The following is a 27,490-nucleotide window of genomic DNA, read 5'->3' on the forward strand; positions in this document are numbered from 1 at the left end:
GGTTGGTCTTAAAATGGACCAGATGATCAGAAGCTCTTCACTGGCTGAAGAAGCATTCTGCTAACTCACGTAGCTTCCACAAAGTGGCTTTGTCAGTCGTGTTTATCTCCTGGACCTGTGAAGTGAGGATACCAGGGCTGCTTCAGATCTCAGGCACAACAATAAATATTAATATTTTACTCTTCATCAGTAAAAGCCCAGTATCTGACCTCAGGAGGAGCTCACTCGTGGCTCATCTCTGAGCAAGTAGGTATCTTGGAGCATATTCCCCTTTACTCTGAATGAGAAGGAGGGTTTGAAAAGAAAATTACAGGCAGCAAGGGTAAAGAAAGCCATTTTCCTCTTCCTTTTCTTCTGAGAAGGTCCACAGGCATGGATGGCATAAAAGGAGACAAACCCTGAAGAGGTCATGTTGTTGGAAGTGAGGGGAGCAGCCATTCACACAGGCAGTGGGTATTCAAAGAGAAACTCTCCATTTGACAGTGCTGTCTTCTAGATGATTTAGAAGCCTAAAAACACAAGCTGGTTTTAAAAAAGGGATTTTAATTTATGTCAGATGTGAAAGTACCTGTAAGTTTAATGTGTGCTCTGCAAAAAAAGAGGAGCTTGCTAAGACCAGTTCTTAGATTTCCTTTTTGTGCTTGTCTCTGTGGTGAGGCAGCTCCACACAGAAACTCTGGCAGCACCATGGACACTGAGAACCTTTTATGTGTCTTTGTAGGAGCAGTCCTTGTGCCACATGAGCTGTGTGCTGGAGTGATCTGTGTTACTCACTGCACTTCATGGGGCTAAAGGATGGTTTGTCAGTGTTTCAGATAATTGCCTCATTTCTGCCTGCAGTGGAGTGTATCTGAACAGATAATACATAAAATGCATTATACATGATATTAGTGTGGGAAATAGAAGCATCATAAATATATATATTTAGTATCATCTCAGCTATTTCAATTTTCATAGTTTCCAAGCAATGTTTTCTCTCTTCATAAGATGGAGTTCTTCTTCAAATCTGTATTCAGTGTGCCCATATGAAAAGGAATTTGCCTTTAGATAAAAACTTAGGACTTTCTTCTTTTTTCCTGTTTTCTTGGTTCTGAAACACTAATTCCTCTTAATTTTACGTGTACAGAGGAGGACATAATGGGTGAGATACCACATCAGGAAAAAAGAAAGTCTGCACAGCCCAGAATTAACACTTAAATCTATGTGGAAATCCTTGTTGGAGTGTAAAAAGGATTTAGGTTTTTAAAATGGAAGAATGGAAAGACACAGAGATGAAGCCTGGAGATCTGTGTGTTGTTTGTGCTTCTCATCTGTTGCATAAGCTTGGACAAGCTGCTTTGCATTTTCCTGCTTCATTTCTCCTGTCAGAGATCTGTGTGTTTTACTTGCTGATGGTAAAGCACTTCAAAATCTTGAATTAGTATTATCATGGACTTCTCAGAGCTTACTTAAAATCCATTTCCTCCTCACTTATGCTTTTCTAAGGACAAGAATAAATAGAAATTTATTTTTTTCCCAAATGCTATGGATTGACTGATATTCTGCAGCTGTTCAAGGCCATATTTAACTGATCCTTTCCACTGTCTGAGCATCCTCTGAGCAGCTCCAAATCCAGAGTCCTGTTGGGTGCATTGTGTCACTAATTCTCTTAGGGACATGGTCTGCCAAGAGGTGTTTCCTTCTTCATTGTAATCAGCAGCCTGGAATTTCCAAAGCTCCTGGTGCAACAGAGCTTCACAGGCTGATCTTCCACAGAAATCAGCCAGAGCCTGGAGCACCGTGTGTGGGTGGCTGACGTGGGTGATGCTGGAAACTCAGTTTGTGTCCCCCAAGGCACTGCCAGGGTATCAATGCTCTCTGCAGCATCCTCAGGTGTGTGGCACAGGACTTCACCATCTGTGCACCTCCTGATCCTCACAAGTGCAGGACTGATATTCCTGTGTCACACTGGGGAACAGCGAGCGTGGAACTCAGTGCAGGGAGACGTTCTTGTCCTCAGGTGCTGCTGCTGCAAATACGTGAAGTGAATTCAAGCAGGAATTAGAGGGTGTGGATGCAGTGGTTAAGCAGGAAAGTGCATCGATCCTGCTCAACCAAGTGTTCCAGAAATTTAGTTGATAGAGTGTTAAATCACTGCCTTTAGAAGAAACCCCTCTCCAGTGAAACATCCGTGCTCAGAAGCAGCTGCCACACTGCTGGGCAGCTCTGCGTTCTCAATTTAAAATGTTACCAGCATCCTGGCAGGGCTCCCAGGGACAGAGCTGAGGAAGTGGATGGTGTAAAAGCAGAACTCTTTGGGCTTTTTGTTCTGCCTCGATCCGTCAGCCTTGCTGTGACTGTGCTGTGACAGAGCATCTGCATTCCGCGTCTGGAGGCACGGAGAGTGAGCTCCTGAAGGATGGCTGCTCATCCCTGTGCTTCCGTTCAGGGGTGTTAAAAGCCCTGCAGGCTGTACACAAGCGAGCTGTAATTTATTTTAATTAAATACAATAGCTGCATGCACGCTGCAGAAGGGATAAGACAGGGATTCCCCACCTCTGATTTATCGTCTTGCTGTTTGGATTTCTTTGCCATTGTCTTCCCACTCACAGATTCGTGCAGGGATGTCTCATCCTCTCCCTCCTGTGCTGTTAGCAGTGGCATCTGTCTTTCAAAATACGGTTTTTGTTAAATTTTTCTGTTGTAGAGAAGCCATTCTTGCTGTGTACAGCAGAGCTGTCCCTGCCTTCCTGACACACACACACACACCTGTGCAACATTTATTTTAATCGGAGAGCTACAGGAAGCAAAATACCCATCCCTTGGAAGCCTTCTCGTAGCCGATTTTTATTTTTTGAATTAGGGAGCTGGGAGTACCCACCCTTGGGGCTGGCAGGCAGCCTGGCAGGAAGCTGGACAGACTGGCCTGCCGGCCAATCTTGTTGCCTTTTATAGAGCTTTTTGGTGAAATCAGCACATTTCCACGCAATTGGTGCTTTGCAGTGCAAAATAGTTGTGTTTGGGAGGTTTTTGGCCAGCTCTGGTTTTCTTCTGCAGCTTGTGACTTTGGGAAATGGTTGACTAATTTTAATAATTACTAGAGCTGATTTTGTGAGAAGAGAGGAGGTGTTTCTGTGGAGGAAAAGCCTGTTGGAATAATGTTCCTCAGCTGGTGTGAGGGATTGCCTGATGCCTGGCACTGTTGGGGTAGGTGAGCTGGCTGGCAGCGACCTCACAGTCCCCATCCACAACTCATGCTTGACAACTCTTTCTGATCAAATTGCTGCACAGTGTTTTTTTCTTTGAGTGGCTTACCTGAGGAAATCCAAAGCATGTAGGACCTGGATCTCCCTCTCACCTCTTCTGCTAGGGCACAGTAAGAGCAGTCAGTGGGGAAGCACAACCTGGAGAAGCAGCAGAAGCCTTTGGGTCTGGAGGGCAGCGTGTAGCTGCACTCCATCTGCACAGCCGTGCCTGGTGCTCCAGCAGGAGTCCTGGGATTCTGGCCTTCAGTCATGGAACTGCTGGGAGGAAGCCAACTTGCATTCCGAGGTTGGAGGTTGAATGATGTTGGCATTTTCTGGACTTCTTCAGTGTTTGATGTAAAACCCCTCAAACCCACCAGCACAGCAGAACCATCCATCCAGCACTTGAGACAGATCAGGCTGATCTTGAGTGTATATTCCCTTTTAGGTCTCTTCAGTTTATGGATCTGCCTCCTTGGAAGGTTCTTTAGATTATCAAGCATTTTGAGGATCTGAGTTTACAATGAATCACAAATTAGCAGTTCCTTAAAGATAATGTCAAGTAAAACCGGTTTTTGCTTAAATTGTTGCTCCTTTCAGAGTAAGCGTGAATGTGACCTGGATTCTCAGGAGCAGCTCATGTTGTGGCCTTTGAGTATTCCTTAGAATGGATCTGATGTTTACACAGACATAAATAATCATCTGGATAATTTTTCTGAGCCCTCTTAAATGGAGTGCCATCCACCAGGGGAGGATACATTTGAAAGAGCAAAAAGACTTGATATGTTTGGGTTTTGTTGTTGGCTGTTGGAGCTCCAATATTTGTACGGTTGCTGTGTGAAATCTGAGTTTGTAAATCCCATTGGAGGAGAGCTCAGATGATAACTGAGAGCACCAGTGAAAAAAACAAATAGGAAAATTCTCCTATTGTGTAATTAGTTTGAATAGGTTTGGTGGTTCTTGTGTACATGAAGTGTAACTTCACAGGATTCCATCCAGGTACACAACAGATAACTAGTTCCTCAGAAATCAAAGGAAGTTTAATCTTAAAAAACTTTCATAATAGGAAACCATGGCCTTTTTATCCAACCGCTTAGATGGTTAAGCGAAAATCTAATATTGACTTAATTTCTTAGTCTGGCTTTGGGTGTGAAAAGTATCTCTACCAAAATGAAACATGCCTGTTTTTGAAAAAATGTACTTATCTTCTTCCCCAAAAAAGTATGTTTGCCATGAGCGTCTGCCTTAGCAAAAGGTGACTCTTTTAACTCCCTTTGTGCTTTCTGTTTTCTCCCTGTGCTCTACTCCAGTGCTTAAGGTGCACAAGGAAACTGTCTCAAAACCTGGCTGTTGTTAGATAAAACTGCACTGAGATTCAGGCGTTCAGAGCTTGCAGGAGTCAAGTCTGCAGAATGGTTTTTTTCCATACCCAAGAAGTGTGAGTCAGATTTTGCTAAATGAGTCAAACCTGTCCTCGGATTCGTTTAAGACACTAATGGATGTATAAATTAGACCAGTGTTATTACTGTGCACAGAAATGGTTTCTGAAGCTGATCTAGTTTGCAGTGTCCCTGTGAGTGCTGGGGGGACAGGGTGGACAGAGGTGATGAGCAAGTGCAGCAATTCAGGTTTGCCTGGGAGCCCAGGAGGGGCTGGGAATCCTCCTGCAGCACAGAGGGTGGACACAGGTTCCCTTTAGCTCATTGCTCCCGTGGGAGCCGTCCAGGGCCTGAGAGGTGATTAATGTGGGTGTGCTCATCCTGGGTGATGCTGCTCAGCTGTGCCTTTCTCCTGACAGCCCCACAGACTCAAGGATGGGCATTGTCCCTGGGACTGAAAAGAACTATGGCAAAACCTTACTCAACTCATCCCTTGGGGGGAGGTGTGTTGAGCTTCCAGATGCCACTCTCACAATGAGCAATATTCTAATACCTTCCTGGAAATAAATGCCTTTCCACATGCTTTCCATTCCTTCAGCCAGCATTCCTGTGCATGAAGCTGTCCTCCCAGGTCAAGTGTCTGGAGCTGCCACCCTTCACCAGGATGTGACTCCCGCATGGTTTGCTTGCTGTGTCATGCAGGAACACTCCCTTTCCTCGGAAGGAACTACATGACCATTAAACCTCGAGCCACAAGCACCTTCCAAGTCTCAGTTTCTTCTCCTCTGTTCCCATGTTTAACCCTCCCTCCCAGAACTCTCTCTTTGGATTGTGACTTTTTGACTGGGAAGTGAATTTGATGGCTCCATTCTCAAGTGTTGCTCTTTGACTGGCCGCAGTCAGCAAACATCCTAATATTGTGCTCAGAAAAGTGACTAATCCCTCCTGTGCTGATTGAACTGGTAGACAGGCATGCATTTATTTTCCCTATTCCTGTGTGTAATCAACCTAGAAGGAACTTTTGAATTTTGCTTTCTTTCTGCAGTTTTTTTGGTGGGGACCCAGGGGAAGTGAGTGATGGAATTCAAATGCAGCAGTTGAAAGATTTTTGTCATGACTTATTTGTGGTACAAAGATGGGTTGGCAGCATCAGATACGTGATATGTGCAATCCCTTGGAGGTCCCTGGATGGTTTTAATTCTTCTATAACTCAAACCAGCACTGAGTTGTCTTCACAGTCAGTGAAGAAGGTCGTGTTTTCGAAATTTATTTGGTATAGATCATTCAGATCCTCATTATCTGTTCTAAAAAGTTTTGATTTGTAAAATGATGATTGTAGAAGAGTGGAATTCAGAATTCCAGCAGCAATTCTGTCACTTCGATTTTTGTGGGGTTTTTTTTTTTCCTTTAGTTTAATTCTGGCAAGCTTTTGTGAAACAGAGTCTTTAAAAGGTGCTCTGTGCTTTTTTACTCCTTTTCTGTCTCATTCCTGACTTGTTCCATCTACATGACTTTGTGACTCCATTACCTTCCTTCATCTCCAATCTGCCAGTAATTTCTGAGTTAATTAGCAAGAAGCTGACAGCAACAGGTTTGAGATTTTTTTTCATGCTAAGCTTTCATTTTGGGAAACTCTGTGTTCCAACTGGAGAAAGTATCTTTTGCCTGAGGGAATTCAGAAGTCTGCTTCCCTGTCATGCTGACCTGCAAAGCTGTTTCTCTCTCGGATGCTCATGTAAATTTTTATTTCTAAGGAATTTAACAAGATTCACCACTGTCAGCTGCTCAAGGATGTCGTTTAAAGTAAGCCTGTAATTTTTTGGCACCTGTAGCTGAGTAAGATAAATGCAGTACTGATCCATACCAATAATCTAGTCACTGTTGTATGGATGCAGAGCCTCCCAGAAGGTGTTTTGTGTACATGAGTGCTGTATCCTATTCCCTGCAGATGGTTAGGGGTGCTGGAGTGATTCCAGAGAAGACAGGTTTATAATCAGCACTCACTTTTATTCATGATTTTGCACCACTTCCTGGGCAGTATGATAAACAGTTACTTGAAAAAAAAAAATTTAAAAAAGAAATCTTTTTATCTTGTTTGGAATCTTTCTTGGGGTTGCTGCCCCACATGCTAATGACAGATCTGGCTGTTTTGATGTACAGGAAAATGCATGAGGATCTGGTGTTTAAAGGCTATGAAAAACCACTTTAGGGAGTACCAGTTGTATTTTCAACCACATACATTATTGCTCAGCTCTTTATATTTGCCATGTCTTCTCAGACAGTACAGAGAAATCTGTCTTCATTGAATGTGTGTGTCATTTTTAAGCACAGGAATAAAATCACATTGTTCTGAAACACTGGACAGTATCACTAACCCCATGTATGAAATTCACCCAGTTGATTCATATTTTGTTGCTACAGTGTGTGAAACAGAATTGAGGTTTCTGACCCCTAAGAAAATGAATGGCTGTTAAGGTTTTGTTGTCTGCACACGTAAAGTCTGTGTTTCACCAAGTGTTTGTCAAAAGGGTGTAGAGTCCTTCGGTATTTAAAAGAGGGCATCACATTAAAACTGGGCTCGTACCACAGTGTCTTTTTTTCTCTCTCCTCTTTTCCATTTTTGGGTCAGATGATTCAGGTTTTCCTCAGTGCTTTTAACCTTTTGCCATCTGAGTGAGCAGCTCAGGGGACAGCAGAGCTGTGAGGCCATCACTGAAAAAAATGCCTCTGCTGGGAGAGCTCTGTTTCACTGTCTCACAATGTTTGCTTTCATTTCTTAGCCCTTTGTTACTCTCTATTTTTCACTCAAGTGGCATCCTGGTAAACATTCCTCTTATTCTTTCACCTCTAACACTTTCCCCTTCTAGTATAGAAATACATGTGTGAGATAGAGGGGAGAAAAAAGGGTTTGTAGCTCATATAATTTATCAGCTTTTCATCAAAATGTAGACTTAATTGCTGGCAACAGAGCAAAAAACTAGACCATTACTTTCTTACTGTCACTTGGACAAAGATTTCCATACTTTGCTGGATGTTACATCATAAAATCGTACTCATATTTTCTTCCCCAAGTAATAAAGTGAGTGAACGCTTTAACTTCCTTTGTGAAATGCAGGAAAGAATTTCCAGTGCACTTGTGGGCTGCCCTGTCTTCTAATATTTTGAATTAAATTTTAAAACATTCATAGGGGTGTGCAAGTGTACAAGAGCATGTAGCACAGCAGTGAATAGCAGGATTATTTGGAGGCAGAGAGGTAGAGATAGCAGAAATATATTTGAAAATACCCTCCAGATAGTTCACGTGGTTCTTGTGCAGTACAGAAGTTCTTCACTGAGCAGACCTGAAGCAATTGCGTTTGAAAAGCAGAGGTTAAATTCTGATTTAAAAATGGATTTATGTCCTCACGAAGACAAAGTATTTTATCTTGTTTTAAACATCATAAATCTGCCAAAGGTAATAGACCGACATTGCTGCAAGTGAAAGCTGAATTTGGTCCTTCTTGTTCTGTGCATTTTAGTCATGTGATAATCTTTCCATAAATCGTGTACTTGAAAGGTTTTCTTACTTCCTGCTTTTACCAATCAGATCATGTAAAATGCAGATGAGCCCAGCTTCTGGTTTATTAAGCATAAGCAAAGCACCCCCTCTAAATCCCCTTTGGTCACACCAGCCCTGTTTTCCCCTCATTTGGAAAGAAGACAGCAAGAATGACAAACTTTGACTAATAAAACGGAGTTTTTTTGTCTCCTCCCTTTCTTATTCTGACCTGTACTTTGCTTTCGTTATAAAGCAAATGTAGAAATGACCGTGTGGGAGTGGTGAAACTGCAGCAGAGAAACAAAAACTATTTGGATTCATCCGAAAGCTGTTCATTTGCTTGCTCCTCTTTTTATTAACGGCTCGAAATGTGCAGCCTGTCTTGTTCTGACTACGTGTCTGTCAGCAAGAGCAGAGGTAATTCTTTGTGTGTCTCTTTCCTTTTAATAGTGCTTTAATTTTGCCAGAAAAGCTATTTATATCTTTATGATTATCTGTTATTTTAACTACTTTAAATATGTGCATAGAGCTGCCTGATGGGCATGCTCTGTCGATCTGGACAAGCTCCTTTTCCAGGAACTTTGGTGGGTTTTTTTTGAGTAAAGAAAGGGGGGGGGGGTGGGAGTTAGATTCAGATCCATATTTTACAGGTGGAAATCCCAGCTCTCTTCACTGGAAGTTACAAAGCAGCTTCCAGCAGACATCAGCAGGCAGAATTCAGTCTGTAATGGGTTTTTGCTTTAATCATCCACATCTACCACGATGAACATCTCTCTGTGCGGTTGGTGTTGCCAGCACTTTTGTGTTCGGGAAAGTACATTACTGTAAACTGATGAGCAAATTCTTGTTGCTGTTTGCTCTGGCGGGGTGGGATATTTTTAGAAAGTCAATTCAGAAGTGTAGAACTTCCTGAAACTTTCTTGTGAATTCGCTTCCAACTGAAAACGCGGGACTGACAGCGTTTAAGTTCCGAGAGGATCTCTCTCCCGAGGCACGGGAAGTGTTCCTGGTCCCTGGCTGCGAGTGCAGGTTGTTAGAGTTATGAGACCAGAGGTATGTTAACGACCAAAGAAAAGTTTGGTTTGGCTGGTGGCTGAAGCAGCACTGGCAAAAAAGCCTCTTAAAATATCGCCGGTAATTTTGTGCTCCTTAACGCCTTTGCAAGGTTTTTTTGCGTGGGGGAAGGAAGGACAAACGGAAATCCTTTAGATTTTGCTAACACTACCTTAGATAGCCACTTCTGGAGCTATTCCAGAAATTTTACTGGGTGTATTTCTGTGTTCTTCATGTGAAACTTTTCCAGGAGCATTAATCCTGGAAGGTCTTGGCTCTTCTTGTGTAGCACCAACAAACGTGGTGACTCTGAATGTGTGTCTGTGCAAGGGGGAGTTGTGGCTCTGTGGGAAGAGGCAAGATGACAAGTTTAAAGAAAGAAGGATACTCTGATACATGCCCTGGTTTTAAAAGAGTATTGCCAAGTGTTTAATGATATGTCTAAGTGTGGCTTCTGATGTTTGCATTAATTTCCATGGCTGCAGTATAGGTCAGTTTGTCTCTGAAAATACAAGTTTTCTGAAGTGCTCGGTGAACTTTGTGTTTGTCAGTCCGAGGACTTGGAAGAACAGCAGTCAGCTGTATTGGGGAGGGAAAATGCACATCAGAACCCTTAAATTAAAGGTTAAAATTAGAGTTCTCTGCCTGTGATCTTGGGCATGTGATCGCATTCTTCCACATTGCAGTTTCCTATCTGGAAAATCAGGATTAATAATACCTCTTGGTAGAGGTGGTGCTTAGGGATGAGGTGTAGTGGTGGACCTGGCAGTGATGGGTTAATGGTTGACACAATGATCTTGCAGGGCTTTTCCATCCTTAATGATTCTGCTTGTATTTCCTTATGTGAAGGAAACGGAATTAATTCATTACTGTTGTTGTCTCAGCATAATCTGTAAGAATCAAGAATTGTTACAGTCAGGAATTCTTCCAAGTGACCGTAAAGGTTTGACAAACAAGACACGATAAGTTACAATTAATGGTTAAACTCTATTCCTATAGCAGCTCATGCCAGTACTCTGATTGCTTCTGTTGAGTTGCAAGCTGATTAGAGCCTAAAATTAGGTTTGTTGAAGAGCAAGAAGAGTTTACATGAAGGGTAGTCATTACCATCAACTAAATAAGATTTTATTTAAATTAAAATTGTGCAGTAATACATGATAGGGGGGTGTAACTAGGTGATCTTGAAGTCCCTGCCTAACCTGACACCTTCAGTGACCAACCCAAGATGACAAAATCCTCACCAATAGATTTGCCAGCATGGCAGTTGTGTTCAATGATTAACTGCATGTGGTTTTTAAAAAATCCTTTTTAATGTGCATTTCTCCACGCTTAAAAAATAACTCAGCTCTTTCAAATTTGGATTTCAGCCTCTTCGGTCAAAAAACTGTGAATGTGCTAACATACATTTACTGGGTGTACGAAGCTGACTAAATAGAAATGCAGTGTACACTAGGTAAGCAAGGTGATACTGCCTTTTCTTGTTCCATTTAAGCTGGGATTTAAAGTGGCAGATCAGTGAACTGTTTTTTAAAATATTTGTAGTTTTACCACCCATTTCCAAGTTGTTCAGGGAGGAAAGGTTGGTCTTATTTTTGCTGAAAAATGGACATGTGAGGAGCTGAGTTTTCCATTGCCTGGCTTGCTGGGTCAAAACGACAGTGATACATGGAATTATTCACAGGTTAGAAATTCTTCAGTGATTCTAAGCCCCTATGAGAACAAGAGATGGAAACTTCTGTAATTATTTGTGTCAGTGTTTTTAGCTGGCTTTTAGAACCAAAACTTTGCCATGAGCTTGCACCTACATGGCTGCTGAAGAACCTGCCTACTTTTTGCCCTTTCTTTCAACCCTCTGCTTAACCACAGCACACATCAAAGTATTACCAAAAAATTGAGCGAAGGAATTCATATCTGAAGAGCATTATCCATAGATGACTTCATGTTTATTCCAGTCTCCCTTATTTTGAGGTTCTGAAATGCTTCTGAAACTTTTTCCATTCACATCCCTGCCTTGAATTGAAGCCATGTTGAAAATTATTTTGCATTCTCTAATGAAAACTTCCAAAATTTATGTCCAGCTCCAGCAACACTTTACTGCTATAGCCCTTCTTTTCCTAATCTGCAGAAAGGAGCAAATGAAAATAAATAGAAGCTGGCATGTTTCTTCTTGTGCAGTTTTATTGGTGTGCATGTTTGTTCATTTGTCTCTTCACTTGTAGAATTCCATGATCTTACAAAGTGGTTTGCGGTTTGGTCTGAATTGGTGAGACTTTCCTATTTTTCACATTTCAACCATTTTTGACATTTTCATGTGATAGAAACAATGCAGCAGAGGAGCCACTGTTCTTTTGAAAATAGCCATTAGATACATTGGTGCCATCTCACTGCTTTAAGAAGATTTAAAGAGTGTCTTGATAGATTTTTGAGCATATTTTAATGAAGATTTTTAGAGGCCCATTCATTTGTATTCCCATGCCCAATTGCTTGATAACAGAGTGACAGACATATCCCAAAATGTAGATTTTATGCATAACTCTGATAAGGATTCCTGCAGCTCTTGCTGATTTTTATGTGGAATATCTGGGTTGCTTCCCTACAGTCACCCATTATGTTGTTTTCATGCTTTGACTTAAAATGGGGGAGAATTTGGCTGTATCCTAAGCATGGGACTGAGCAGCAGCACATGGAACAGGGTTTGATCAGACCTGTGTGACTGCTGGAACACGTATTTGAGCGTGGTGGCACAGCCACAGCTGTATTTTCTTTTAAAAGCAGCACTCTGTGCTGTACACGCTGTAACAACAATAACACTCTGAAGCAAGAGGTCACATTGATCCACACTGGAGTTCACTGGTCCTCAGACTTCAGCTGAGGTCAGTAATGAACTGAAACAACCTTTCCAGCATTTGCTTTTCCTAGTAATGGTGCCAGTGGAGGAGCTGGGAACGGCCTCCTGGAGTTTTCAGGGAAACTCATTGTTCACATAAACCCTGAGAAGGAATTTCCCTTCCTTCTTGGCCTGCTAGGTATGCAGTGAACCATACAGTTTGCTTTAGCTACATACCATTTGCATTTTATTTTTGTTTTGTTTACTGACTTTCCACCCTCCAGAGTATCCCTCTGTTGTTGTTTAGTCCACCTTTTGTCAGCAGCCTGGGATTTGTTGCTGGTGTTATGCAAGCTGTTGGTCGTGGAGAAAATGGAAATGGGTGTAAATTTCACCTGTATGGTTCCTTCAGGGGAATGGGCACAAGTGCTTTGGTTGTTTTGGGGCTGCAGTTTGCCTGGGGCATGTATGGTTACATATTTTGTCCTGGTGGACCTCTGTATGCTGGGACCTGCACTCCCAGGAGGGCATCGCTCTCCAAGGATGAAGGTGGCTTCTTTCTCGTCTCTCTAAAGAAGATCTAAAGCTGGGCAAGAACAGCCCCAGCCCCTGGGACACCAGGAGTCCTCTGCTGTTTGAGCTGGAGCGCTCTGGTGTGCGCGGTCCGGCTGGTGACGTCCGTGTGCAGACCTTGGGGTGGTGACACTGCGGTGGCCAAACACCAGAGCAGCCGTGTTGACTCTGGACTTGAGCAAAGACACAAACTGCTGTGCACAAGCCCTCGAGGCTCAGGTGCTGAGTTAGAGGAACAGGGCCACGTCGCTCTGGGATCCAGGCTGGATCCGTGCCTCTCGGAAATACCATGGCCAAGGCAGTAAAACCACCCAAAGATGCCAGGAGCTGGCTTTGCAAAGAATAGTATTGTTATTGATGGTTTTTCATTAACTAGGTTACTCCAGCTTCCTGTTACCAGACATATTTGAGAGTTGATTGTGCTGTATTGTATCAGAGTTCCTTTCTCCTGCTTTATGGTCCAGAAGTTCGGCTTTTCTTTTGAGATAGCATTAAGCTGTTTATTCAGTGTCCCTTGTGATCCAAACGTGGCCACATTGTTTTGGGACACAAATCTTCAGTATCACTGTGGCCACTGTATGAGCTTCTTCAAAGCTGGGTGAGATTGAACAATTGGTTAATGTTCAGTGAGCAAAATTTCCTTTTTCTGTACGGAACTTGCATCCAGCAGAAATGTGATGATAGGGCTTCATGACCACATTTAGTAAAACAGTCTCCTACCAAGGGTTCTTGCTGTTAAATAAATCAAAACATGCTATTTCACTGGGTGACTTGTGGAAAATTAAGTAAAAGTTTTATAATTGGAGCCTCCGCAAATGCTAAATAGTACATCACAATAAAATCGTTCAAGCCTCCTTACATAAATTGTTTATATGCTGCTAATCCTTTTTTACAATGAAAAGAGCGTTCAGGGGGCTTTTAGTATGGGGAATTTGTATAATCTTGTAGTTACTTACACATTTAATTTCTGTGGTTTGCCTGACAAACCTGGTGACAATTTTTAAATCTGAAGCTCCTGCCTGAGCCCAGTTGGAAGTTTCTTGTGTGGAATACTTCTCAAATCTCATGTTACAGCTGCATAATAATCTGGATTACAGTGACTGTGCAAAGGAAAGAAATTACACAAAATGCATTTTGTTGTCAGTCTTTCTAGAATGAAATTTCATCCTTCTTTCTCAGTACCTTTGTCCCCAACATCCTGCTAATGATCCTCTCCTTTTCACTTGCACACCAAGTCCTAAATCTTCGCTCTTGAATGCTTGCATGTTGAAACCTGGGAGAGACCTTCTGTAACCTTAACCTTTACTTGCCATGGAGAGCAGCCAGCACATACCAAAGCACTGGTGGAGAGTTCGGGATGCGATGGGCAACGCGCGCTCGCTGTACTGGGAGTGAAATCCCTGGGCTTGGCTGGAAAAATTTAACCCAAGAGCTCCAGGTCTGTGTCATTTCTTGTGGACAAAGACGTGGAAGGGAACTGGTTCTCAAAGGATTAAGTTCTCAAGGCTTTAGAAGGCATAAAGCAGATTTGTTCACGTGTGCCATGCTGTGACCTTTAACACGTTACTTGTGTGCGTGTGGGCTGGGGGAGGCTCAAGGAGAGGCTGAGCTGAAGTGGGGTGAAAACAAAATTAGGGCTGACCTAAAGTCTGCACTCAAGCTCTGGGGAATAGAACGATGTACTGAGAGCAGCAGTGTTGGGTGGAAGTACATGGTCAAATTTTCCCTCAAACATGGGCAGTCAGTAAGAACATACTGTTTCTTTTGGTGACCTTTCTTCAGTCGTACTCGTCTGGGTGCTCCATATCCTTGTTCTTTCCAAAGAGGAACTCACAGGGAAATAAATAAGGTATCACTGACTGTGCCAGAGTGAATTTGCTTAAAGACACGTGAGGGTGAATGGTGTTATGAAATGGAGCAAGTCGGGTGTAGGGAATTTTCAGATCCCAAGATGAAAATAATTTCGGAGGAGTATAGACAAGTTTGAAGCATTACCAGTAGAAGTGAAAGTTGGTAGGTTTTTTTGTTGGTTTTTTTTTCACTGCCACCCAGTTCCCTACTTTCTGGCAGCAGCTGAAGGTTTTGTTTTGTTTTGTTTTTTTCTCCATGAGACTCAAAAAACATGAACAAGCCTGTATGGATTTTTATAACATGATACTCACATCATGGGATCACAGAATAATTTAAGTTGGAAGGGACTTCATGAGGTCTCCAGTCCAACCTCCTACTCAGAGCAGGATAAGCTTTCTCTGGCATTTACCTGGTAATGTTGCTGCAAAAGAAATTTTAGAACTAGTTGTGATTATTTAGTCATTGTAGTGAAAAAATACCTGGCAGAATAAAGGCCACCGGTCAATGCAGTGGAAAGAAAATAATGAATTTCCAAGAAGCAGGTGTTTTTGGGGGATGGAGGCAAAGAGGATAAAGGGAAGATCAGACACAGAACTAATGAACTTTCTTTAACTGATCATCCCTGTACTGTTTTTTATCAGTTACCACAAATGAGTTTAACCAACCCATTAAGTGATACCAGTATTTGGGCTGTTCTCCCCATCTTTATCCTTAATCCAGGCTTGTACCCTGCTGTGGTGCAGGATTTGTGCAGTGGGGTGGCTGCAAACAGAGGCAGACTTGGTGCAGAGTTGGGAGAGTGTGAATGGCAGGAGGCCATGTGAGTTCCTTGTTTCAGCAGAGCTGTGTTTCACACTGGACTGCGCTGGAATTGCTGGAAGAATTGGAGATCTCCTGATAGGTCCTTATCTAGGAAAGTGTTTTATGCATGTCAGTAATCCACATGAAATTGGGATCTTGTGCCTACTGAGACCTTAACTTTTACTAAGTTACTTCTGAAATTCCTTTATGGACTGAAAGAACAACAATAAAATAATTATTGAAATATTATATGTCTTCTAAAAACTGGAATTTCCTGACTTCATAATTAGACGTAATGGACTTCAGAGTCTCAGTATTCCCAGTGAAGACCAGGGACCATTATTGCTGAATTTAAATGATACCTGAAGTGAAAATAATGTGACGCAAATGTTGGACCTGGAAAGAAGTGGAAGGCTGATTTTTTTTTTTTTTTTTGGTGTGTGTAATGGGCTAAGGAGAGAGTTAATTCCTGGGTACCAGCTGAGGCCAGTGGAGGGACATGGGTACATGTACTGAGGGAAAAAATTACATGACAAATCTTAGAACTATCCAGCACATTTGGAAGAAGAGGAGTTCAGATAAGCCCCTTTGAAAAGCAGGAAGTTGTGCTTGTTAAAATCAGTCCTTGCTGTGAGCTGCAGGTCTCGGCGCTGCTTGGCACTGCGGCTTGTCCAAGGAATATCTTGGCATGAGCTGGGCTGGACCAGGAAATGATTTTTTCTGGAGCTCAGTGTTGAGGGGAAGCAGCTTCGCTTCTCTTTGAAGGCACGTCTGGGGAAGGTGTACCACAAATGACTCTGCCTGAGCAAATTGATAAAAGTGTGTCTGGGTGACAGTAAATGTTTTCAGCTTTGACCTAAGCAGCCACTTCCTTTGAAGTTCCTGTAGCTCCATTATATGATGTTTGCAATGTTGGGAGAAGTATCTCAAACACATTTACAAGGTAACTTACATGCTACAGAAAATTCCCAGAAGGTGAGAGAAAAATCTTTACAGAAAAATGAGGACCCTGCTCGCCAAAGTGGGTTTATGAGATAAAATCTCATTTGTCCCAGTGGGTTTAGTCCATGCTTTCCTGTGCAACCTGTCATTTCCCAGTTTTAGTAAAATCTTTGTCCCTCCTAATTCAGGCTCAACCTGCAGAGGAATTTTGCTTCTCTTTCCATCAACCCATCACAGGAGGGGAAAGAAAGAGAGTATCAAGAACTGAATTATAACTTAGTTATCAGAGCAGATAGAGTTAAAAGAGAGCATCAGAGAGAATGTAAAGTTTTAATCCTACACTAAATGTAGTGGTAGTGAGTAAAATGGACTTGCAGAGTAAAGGCTTTATTAAATTATATTATTAGGTATTGGTTTAAGTTGGGCCTCTAATGTGTAGGAAAACCTGATTGAGGGATGAACAGTGCAGAAGAGACTTCTGGTGTCCAAGTCTTTCATACCCAGCAGAAATTGACAGGGTTTTAGTAGCAGCTTTTTTCTTCCTTTTTTCTGTTTAGTTGCATCTCTTGTTTTGGGAAATATGTCCTGTCATGGAGTTTTACCTGCAGGACCATGTGCTTTACATCTACTTAAGGTTCCAGCACTACTTCAGATGTTCCTCGGACAGGAGATTGCAGCAGCTGATATCCCTGTTATTTGGCACACAGACACAGCAGGAATGGGGTGGATAAAGGCAGTGTGGAAGCAGGAACCTGTTTCTAACCTGTAACATCAGCCACAGAAACAATGATGGGTAATAGCAGCACAGTGTTGTTAACAAAATGTTCTTCAGGTAAAAGGCAAATACCCCTTCAGACCTCTGCTTCTGCCCTGGGAAACAGCTGTTGGCATCAACAGAGGGGTGTTGGGGCACAGACAGTTTATAGGAGTCTTACGCAACCTCCAGATAAATGCTCAAACTGGGTGTAGCAGCCCTGACTGGATCAGGTGGGAGGCCAGGACTCAGGTGATGTGGAGCCTGCATTTATGTTGGAGAGTCATGCTGTTATTTCAGCACACCACTTACTTTCTCTGTGCGTTAGCCTCCTGATTTTTGCAAAGTAAATCTAAAGGTTTCAGTCTGTCAATTTGAGTGAGGAAAAACACAGGGGTATAGGGATGGGAAAGGTAGGTTTGGCTCAGCTCTGTTGTTCATCAGTACAAGGATAGCATGAAAAGTGACTCCCAGATACAGCAGGTACTGAGGAATCCACTGAATCCATGTGGCTATTCGGGGTAGGGAAAAAAACACGTTCTTTTTATTATTTTTCTGAAATGTGAGACTTGCCAGAGAATTCACAGAATTAAATGAAGGGGTTCCTGTGGAGGGCGATTGGGTACAGCCATAGCTGTCGGCCATGGGAATGCTAAATGAGAATTGCAGGTAGGTAGGTGGATAAACAGGGACAGAAGCTGTAATTACTGCCTGCTGTTTGGAAAGCACCCTGGTGCTCTCCAGGCCTCCCAGTGCAGCCCTGCAATGCCAACCCACTGCAGAGGAACCACAGCTGGGTGCCAGCGATTCATATCCATTTTGTGGAGTGGCTTTGAGATCTGCAGATGATAGAGCTGCTAAGTGTTGTTATGAATGATTCAGAGCTTCTGGCTCCTGTTTCCATACATGGATCATCAGGCTGTCTTTCTCTGCCATTTTAAAATAATTGTCTGAATGACCTGAATATCTTCGAAGTAGCTTGAATTTGCGCTCAGGCGCTGGCTTTAGAAGTGAAGTCTTTCATCTGATACACTTAGCGTTAATTTTGCTTCTTTAATGGGATTCTCTTTACCCAAATTTACATGATTCAGCTTGCAGTCTGTTGGAGGTGATGTTCTCTTGCAGAGATAAATTTGCCTGAGCATCTCGCAGTATGTGTTGGGAGACACGTAGGTAGCTGTGTGTGTGCCGTCCGCTTCCACGGGCACACCAACAATGAGCGGTTTGTTCTGTTGTTACCCGAACAATACTTGGGAAAAGCTCATGTCCCGCCTGGCTGTCACTTCTGTTGTTGTACTTTGCTCTTGGTGACATCATTTGGTGGCAGCTAAATGAAGTTTGTTAATTGTTGGGTGCTCTTTGACCGAGGATGTTGACTTTCCCTGGCAGGCAGGCAGGCTTTTCAGAAGAAGCTGCTAATCTACCATAATACAGTAATTCAGTTAGGAGCGTTGGTGAGAGTGGAGTAGGTCTGTTTTTGTAGATGGGAGATAAATAAAAAGAGAACTGAAAAGCTGGAGAGGGACTTTTGACAAGGGCATGTATTGAAAGGGGGAATGGCTTTAAACTGACAGAGGGCAGGGTTAGGTTAGGTATTACGAAGAAATTCTTTACTGCGAGTCTGGTGAGGCCCTGGCACAGGTTGCCCAGAGAAGCTGTGGCTGTCCCATCCCTGGAAGTGTTCCAAGTAAGGTTGGACAGGGCTTAGAGCAATCTGGAATAGTGGAAGGTGTCCCTGTCCATGGCAGGGGCTTGGAATGATGTGAGCTTTAAGGTCCCTTCCAACCCAAACCATTCTGTGATTGTCTGAATCACTGTTACATTCCTGATTCTGCCCCGGCAGGAGAGAGCTCAGAAATGACAAAATGCCTGCCATGTTCCTGGTGAGTTTGGTGCCTCAGAAGTCAGTCCTGGCACACTGCAGAGGGCATGGCCAGGCTGGGGCCACCACCCTGGGACGCAACCGAGCGCTGAGAGCTCGCATCACTTCCACAGAAGGTGATCCCTGTGGTCTCTCCAGTTTCTTCAGAAAGCTGTTTATATACCTGTGGTTGTCTGCTGAGGAGCAGAGCAGCAAGGGCAGTGAGGTTAAGGAAACGCTGATGCTCATTCTCCTTTTGCTGAGAACAAGGCTGAGTGGCCAGGGAGTTTCCAGATAAGATATATCAAATGCAGCCGTGCTGCAGAGGCCAGAGCAATGTCATGAGTTTCAGCTCTGCTCATTAATAGCCACGTCCTTGTGACTGTCCATGAGATCCATCCTCTTCAGTCAGCTTTGCCATACAAGGGGGGCTCAGCTTTTGATGCTCTGCTAGAGAAAAACAGCCTCATCATCCTCCCAGTACTTCCTTCCCTGACTGTGTCCTCTCCGAAAATATAAATATGAGGCAATAAACATAATGTGTGTGACATCAAGGTGGAGACTTAGTCACGAAAAATACAACAGTCCAGAGCTAGCAGTGCACTTTGAACATCTTGCCCTTAACCACAAGACTGTTCTTCCTTCCTCATAAAAATCTTTTTATTAACATAAAAGGGTATTGCGTGATGAAATCCGCTGTCTGCTCTTTAGGTTACTTTGTTTGCTTTCAAATTAACTATTTTAGGAGGGAAATGGATTGGTTACTTTCACATTGCCCAATGTTCTTTGCCTATCTGTGTTCTGGGCCAGTGCTGCAAAATTTAGTTTGCAAATTTGAGGACAAAAATTCGTGGAACAAAACCTGTAAGGGGCAGCATTTTTACTTACAGTTTTCCATTTAAACAAGTATATAAAAGTTTATGCCACAAATCATTAATTATTTAAAAGTTCTCTTTTTTTTTTTTTTTACACTAGCTTAAAGCAGCATTTGAGAATTTGGTATCGCTGTAACTCATCTGACAGGGCTGTGACATTCCTGGCTTCCCTTCTAAGAGGGAAAACATCCCAAATAACTGCCTGGAATAAGTCAGATGAATCATGTCATGCAAGTGACAGTTTCTTTGCTCTGACTTTAAAGGAGTTCCCTGTGACTAACCCAGATAACAACATCTGTGCTGCAGGTATTTAAATAGAAGTGAGAATAATCCCACTCATGAAGTATTTTCCTTGCTTTCAGTTAGGATGCAGTGTACTGAGTGGTTCATTAGGAGGAAAATCTGGACCAGAACTCCAAGGATTTTCATTTATGGATGATCCACCATTTTTTCCCCCACAAAATTTTGCAGTGGTTTTTGTAGTTACACTGAGGAATTTTCCTGTCTTGCTTTGGAGTACTTGTGGTTTTCATTTAAAAGCAGTCAAGGCACCATGGTATATTCTTATTTGCAAGAGGTTCAGCATCATCTACCACTAGAGAGAGAGATGATTAGAGGGATGGAGCTGCATCCAGAGGGGACTGGAAAGATTCATATGAGATGATTGCATCATTATGTTTGAAATTGAATTCTCTTGAGTTGTTTGTCCATTGAAATTAGAGGCCTTGCTGGAATATTTCAGCAGCTTGATACAGCCACGTGTTGATGTCTACAGACTTGCTGGAAGAGCCTGCAGACATCGACACAGAAATGTATTCTGGCTTGTTTTGAGGAGTATTTGCCCAACAGGTCCATACTGTGTAAACAGGAGCATGTAAATACACGAAATAGTGGCAAACTGATGGATCAGGGAAGAGCAGAATTCCTGAAGAGTATAGGATAGATGGTGCTATGGCAGAGCTTTCCTGTGCTGCCTCAGGAGTGTATTTTGGTCCCTCAGTGAGGGCAATGATGGTGAGGGCACTTTGGGCACTTCAGCACCAAATCCTACATAAGGAAAACATTGGGGTTTTTTTCTTTTTGCTGTAGTTCTTGTTTGGAAGAAGGAAGATTTTTTTTTTTTCTTCCACCAGACAAGAAGCACTTTCTGCCATTGCCCTTGCAGGTCTCTCAACAACATCTCCCTCCTTCTCCAGCTCAAATTGACAGGGTTCTTTTTTTTCCATTGACACGAGTGCCCGTTCCAAGGACTGAGTCAGATGTTGAAGTGCTCATAGTAAATTGTTAATCCCCATCTATTGAAGTTGCCCACGGAGGGAATGTGGGGTGCAATGCCATGACAAGTACCAGCTCCGAGCGCCCGCGATCGTTAGAGCGGTGCTGAACCGACTTGTTCTCCTTGGAGGGAATGTTACTTGGTTGGTTGGAATGTTGGTACATGCTTGTGCTAATGCACTTTCTAAGTGGGTTGAGTTAAATTAAGGAACTGGCAGCAAGAGCGAGCCAGAAGCCATAAGGAAGTGCTGCTGCCAGGCTCTGGCATCCCTGCCAAGGCCAGTACACCGGGGCACAACTAGGTACACTCCAAAACGTGTCCTGCACAAGAGGGGACTTGCTCATGAGGCTGTGACTCAGTGTCAGGGGCTGCTGTGTGTTTGCTTATCTGTCATGGAGGTCTGTGGGGTGGGAAGAGCTTGACACTTTGGGAAAAGTCACATCTTGTATGGGATGCTGTGGGTTGGCTACATATTCCCATGTTGTTTGGTGGTGCCCTGAATGTCTCCCTGCCATCAGGTCATGTCAGTGATGTTTTGGAGAAACTGTGGATGGTTTTTGGTCTGTTGAGCTCTCAGGGATGTACAGAGAGCAGAGCATTGCTCAGCTCGCGGTGCAGTGTGCCATTGTGCATTCAGAGGCTCAACTCTCCCTCCTTTGCCATTTTCCTCTTGTCTCAGCTCCCTCTGGCATTCAGATACTCTCCCAAGACTTAAAAGAGATTTACCAAGGCCACACCAAGATGAGAGCTGGAAGTGCTGGAGCTCAGCTCTCTATGGCAATCGCTCCCTCAGCTCGCTGGCAGACTCTGCCCTCCCATGCAGGCACATTTTTCCATGCCATTGTCTGCCTGTCCCAATTCTTTGGCTCCTGAGATATCATTTTACCTGTACTTTTCCATCCCAGGAGAGGATAAGCATGGTGTGATGCTGAGCTGAGACTTGTGATTTCACTGAGATGCCAAGAGTTTCAAACGTGCCATCTAGTGGTATGAGCTTGGAGCACTCAAAATAAAGGAAATCCCCCCAAAAATCCACCCTCCTCCAAATGCTCGTTATTTCTGAAATGTTCCTGTGCTTGGGGCAGAAAATGAGTGTTTATGGCCCCTGCTACCCTGTTGGGGTTTCTGAGTGTTGGGGAACTGAGCTGTTCAAGGATTTCTTAATCAGAAGAAGGAACAGGGAGAGTTAGTCTGTTATTTAAAGCATATGCTAAGATAATCTGTACCTTCGTACCAAGAAAACATAGTTAGTTCATGCAGCTGTTGCTTCCCATTGGAGGAGCTGAACAAACTTTACAAACAAAATAAATCTTAAATTAAAATACCCTTTATTGGTGAGGAGGGGAGGGGGCGGTAACAGTAATGCGCTTGTCTGTATTCATGCAACAATTCATTATCAGTGCCCTGTCATGAGATGCCGTGTGTTTGTGGATCGGTATTAGGACATATTCCACCCCAGCTCATAACCTGAAGTACTTCAGCTTCCTCCCTGCTAAAGAACACAGCACCAAAATTTCAAGAGGCTTGAAAAAAAACCAAACAAAAAACTTTCTAAAATCCTACATTCATCACCAAGATAAGAATAAGCTTACAGTGAGGAGTGTTAAAAGGCATGAGGTTTGAACCACAATTTTGGCATGTTCATGCAGTGAATTACAGCCTGAATTAAATCTATCTTGGGTGTTTGTCTTTGCTGTTATCTTCAGTTCAGGCTCTGGCACAGAATTAAAGTAGCTCAGGTTGATGTTTATGTGTGCTTGCTGTTCCCAAGATTTTTACCTAGAGGTCATCGTGTCCTTTTCTCTCATTACCAAGAAACTTGCTCGCTGTTTGCATTGGATTATGTGATCCATCTGTTGTAGCTACCAGAGCAAGTCAGGAGACCAATTCCATCCTGCCTCGCCTGCCCCTCACGTCATCCTTTCCATGCCAGGGTCAGAATTCAACCATTCCTGTCAGCTTCTACAGCTCCAGAATGTATTTGTGAACATGGCTTGTGTGCAGGCCCATGAAATGAAATATAAAAAACTGCTAGTCCTGCAACTGCATACAAAAAATAAATACAGGAGACACCTGTAGAATGAATAAGAGGAGTTAAGTATCTCTGAATTGCTAGCAAGTGAAGTGGGAAGAAAAAGTTATGGCAATATTAAATGTTGTCCTGACTTGGGGTCTGCTTAAACAATTTGGATAAAGCACAGAAACAGAATTAAGAAAAGAAACTAAAACCTAGCCTTCCAAATGCCATTGAGAAGTCCTTTTCACTGTAGGGTAAGGGACAAACTGTGCTTGCATATTGTCCCATTTTGAATCTTTTATGTGATTTGGGAGCAATGGCGTGTTTCAGAAGGAGAGGTGGGAGGTCGCTACTCTGCTCATAAATGTGTAGTATCAAAATTACAGCACAGTGCTGGGCTGTGGGCATAGGAGGAAAAAGCAGAACACAAGTCTCCTGCTTCCCAGGCAAGAGGCTTTGCAATGGGTGGATGCAGAAGGGTGAGAAGTATCTCTTTCCCGAAGAAAATGTTAGTGTTGTGCTTTGTGCTAAACTTCAGTGCTGAGTTGGGAACCCCTCTGAAAAGTCGGGCCAAGGTATCTGCAAGGTCAGTCCTGTAATAATTTATTCTTAAGCAAGAGGAGGTTTAGTTTTGATCTGGTTTAGTCCTTGAGCTGCCTCTGCGTGGTAACGCAAAATGGGACGTGGCCGCAGGGAAAACGCCTTGGTGCTATCAATGAAGTGCTGTGCAGAGTGCCTGTGCTAATCCAGTACAGACTGATTGATTGATTTATTTGGATGCAGACACCCAGATGGCACCAGAGGGGGTGTTTCTGTCTCCCTGGCTGTGTCTGTGCTGCCTGCACCACCCAGGGAGCTGTGCTGTCCTCCCAGCCCGTGTCAGGCATAGATGTGTTCTGCCCAGGCAGATTCTCTGTGGCAACACAGCGTGGAGACCACCATAAGATGTTAACCACAACCTGTCATTTCTGTCAAGTGGGGGTTTTTTTGTTGGTTTGTTGGGTTTTGGTGGTATTTTTCATTTTAAAGCTTCTGATGCTTATTACCAATTTAGTGGTTTTATTATGAGTAAAAGAGCTTGAGTTTTAAGACCTGGTCACACACCCAGCTTTTTGGTCCTGATTATGATTGGAATTTGGAGTGATTTGACTCCCTGGTGGTCCTGGGAAGTGTAGATTCTGCAGGAGCAGTGCCAGAAGCCTGCATGGGGATGTGAGAACCAAACCCGACGTGGCCTGACCTGTGACCTGAGGGTTTTTGGAGTGAGCCATCCCTGCAAGCACGCTGGGCTGTGCTCCCTCCTGACAAGCCACAGGGATAATCCAACACGTTTATGCTGCAGCCCACGGTTCAGAAAGCTGTGTTATTTATTAGTCAGAGTGGACGTACCTGGCAGGAAATATTTGTTTGTACTAGTGGGAAGCAGCATTTGACTTTATGACGGCAATGTAAGTCTTTTATTAGTAAAACTTAATGTGTAACAGAATAATTCCGTTGCACCTACTACCATACTGGCATTATTTTGTACAAAATAAGTTTCTGTTTCCTTGAAGGCCTTATATAAGGCTTAAAACTGGGAACGAATCCAGCATGTTCGATCACAATAAAGGAGCTGCTTCAGAGCAGGCTCTTCTTTGGGAATAGCCGTAAACACGTTTATATATAGGCACTGCTATTATACACAAAACTTGCTGAAGAAACGTTTCCTGAGATCCCGTGGTTTTACTGTGTGCCATGGAGACTCTGCTTAGGCTAAACCTGTTGTAGGAATTTGCGGGAAGGTTTAAAACACAAGATCGTCTCTCAAATCCGTGTCTGCTGGCAGGGCTGGGTGTTGTAATGGCTCTTTGCTGTAAAAAAGAGCATTTGATAAAAAGGCTCGGGAACTTCGCCTGGCATCCTACATATGCAAATGCAGGTGCTGTCCGTGTTATATTTGGATTTCAGGGTTTTTCAGATGCATTTCAAGGCGATGGGTAGCAGTCTTATGTGGTTTAATGGCTTGCTTTCATCACCCATCGTCAATTATTATACATGAGATCCACCAGCCCCCTTGAAGCCACAGTGCCTGCAGCTGAGCATCAGCACGGTTGGGAACAATAAGGGGCTGGCATTTGGGAGTTTCTTTCCCTTCTAATTGGGCAGGACCCAAAATGACTCCCTTGCACAGCTCACCCATCAGGCTCCTGTCTTCAACAGGTACACTTCCATCCGAGCAGCGTGAGGATGTGAGATCTGGGGAGATTTGTGACGCGTTTACATTCAGCATCGTTGGTTGTGTGCTCCGGTAGAGTTTTGGAGAGGTACAGGACAAAACATGGGAAGACTTCTGCCTTTGTGATTGATTTTTAAGGATAATTTGCCATTTTGTTCCTCGCCTCCTTCCTAATGAGCTGAATTGTTAAAATATGTTAATGTAAGGAGACATACAAGGAAGGGTGAAGCAATATACTGACACGTTGGATAATTAGATCATCTCCTGCGCAGGAAAAAAGTCAAGTACGAAACAGGAACAAGAAATGCTTCCCTCCCCCCCGTAGAGGCACCAGGTCTGGCTCTTTCTGCATGCAGAAGCAGGTTAGACAATTAGATCTTTAGTATTAATTAATTTTTGTGAAATTCCTGAAGATTCAAAGCAGCGTTTGTAGTAACTGTCTCATATTTGTCGGTTGTTTTTTTGGGGAGAAGTTGGGAGCCTTGTTACAGAGGGCTGAATTTGTGTGATGAAACAAAAAATGTCTGTTGCTGGGACTGAATTCGTGAATGTTTAAGTGGTTAATCAGGTCTTCTCAGGAAAATAGTTGTGAATTTTATCCTGAATAGGCATTAGATCAAGGGGATTTTGTAAAGAGGCACGGGACATTGTGGCTGCCTTTCTTGCTAGTATTTGGTGTTTTGGCAAAGCTGTGCTTCGTATTTCTTATAAGACTTACTTCTTTGAAATAGTAATTCATTAATATTCACTAAGCTCCCAGCCCAGTATGAACTGATGCCTGCAGGGAGGGCTGTGACAGTACTCCACCTTTACTCACAGGAGTAAGCCCTCTCCATGGGTTAAGTTCACTTGTTTGATAAACATAACACTTAGCTTTTGTTCTCTTAATCACTTCCTTCGAAGAGTTAACTTCCTAAGCAGCCACAGATTAGTTCTCTCAGTTGTTTTAATTATTTTTCTTGTCACGCACAGTGAAGGTCTCGTGTTTGTGAAATGTCTTCTTTTATTTTTGTCCCCCCTTCCATGGCAGCCTCAGTGATGCTGGCACTGAGAACCCCGCTGAAACACGCTCTCCCCGCACTCCTGGCATTCGTTTTTATCTTCATTTTAAACCAAATTTCACTTTTTTTGAATGGGAGTGCTACAGGACGTAACACTTTCCGTTCAGGGTGATCCGAGCGCTCCAGAATGTTGCATTCCCGTAAGGGGTACGCCAGAGGCTGTAGCAGAGGCTTCCACGTGCTCGCTGCTGAGTAATTTCCTTTTGTATTGCTGACAGGTGACTCAAAGCAGGAGCGAGCAGATGGCCACGTCGTTAGCTGGTGGCCACAGCCTTCCCAGATGAGTTTTGGAATTTCCACCAAAGTCGGGATTAGGCTCAGGATATGCCAGTGGCACAGAGCACCCCAGGGGAGCGTGGAAGAAGAGGAAACCATTCATAGCGACTCATCTCGTGGTTGGGTGAGTCAGGGGTCTGCTGTTGGTGGTCACAAAGGCACGTGGCTGACGACACCGCCTTTGTGTGCTCTGCAGGATGCAGACTGTCTCCAAAAATTAATCCTCCCCACTTGATTTGTCCAGTGAATTATTTCCAGAAAGGAGTTACTGTATTTTCTGGAATGACTATTGTGAAATTCTTTCTCTCTGTCTCTTTCTTTTTTTCCTTTTTTTTTTTTTTTTTTTAAATACAGTGGGCAAGTTTTCAGCTGGTGATTTATCAACAAAGTATTTTACAGGATCATAGTTAAAGTCTGATCTTAAAAAAAAATTACACCCTGTGCAATAGGGAAAGTAAAAGCATCTTGGTTTCCAAGTGATGAAGGAATAACCGAAAGAGCTGGTTCTTGGAATAGTAGCTCCATTGGCACTCGTTGGTGATTTCCTGTGCATTTGCTGCAAGAATCGCTCTGTGATGTGAGTAGGTGGAACTAAAGGGTTATTACGAAACCAATTTTCAACCAGACGTTTTGAGTCATGGATGGGGAAGAGGGATAGCAGCTCCAGAGCTCTCTCTTTGTTCAGGCACTGCTCCTGAAATGCACACCCGGGATATTCTGTGCCTGCACGGAGCGAGGCACCAGGGGACAGGTGTGGGCTCACATGAAGTGCTCTCCTTTGTGCCGCTCCATCCCGGGCATGGGAGATGCGAGCGTGGGCTGCGAGCCGGCACAGCCTGTGCAAGGTGCACGAGGAGCAGTTTTCCCTGCTGCCTTTTCAATTGTAAGTATTTTCTCATGGCTTTTCCCAGACGTGGGAGACAAAATGGAGTTGCGTCAGGACGGGTGCCTGTGCCAAAACGAGGTG

General features: G+C 43.4%; 1 long non-coding RNA gene across 7 annotated transcripts in view; it reads left to right on the forward strand.

Moving 5' to 3' along the window:
- The window catches only part of LOC131592577 (uncharacterized), a 124,275-nt gene that overhangs the window by 63,088 nt on the left and 33,697 nt on the right, over positions 1-27,490 (forward strand). For 2 of the 7 annotated variants that reach the window (XR_009280668.1, XR_009280664.1), the window contains exon 4: positions 26,466-26,744. The exons of the other annotated variants lie outside the window; for them this stretch is intronic. This is a non-coding gene — a long non-coding RNA (uncharacterized LOC131592577). Of the gene's footprint in view, positions 1-26,465; positions 26,745-27,490 lie in introns of those variants that run through there. 7 annotated transcript variants of the gene reach the window in all.

The sequence above is a fragment of the Poecile atricapillus genome, chromosome Z (assembly GCF_030490865.1).
Source record: "Poecile atricapillus isolate bPoeAtr1 chromosome Z, bPoeAtr1.hap1, whole genome shotgun sequence".
In the NCBI taxonomy this organism is placed as follows: domain Eukaryota; kingdom Metazoa; phylum Chordata; class Aves; order Passeriformes; family Paridae; genus Poecile; species Poecile atricapillus.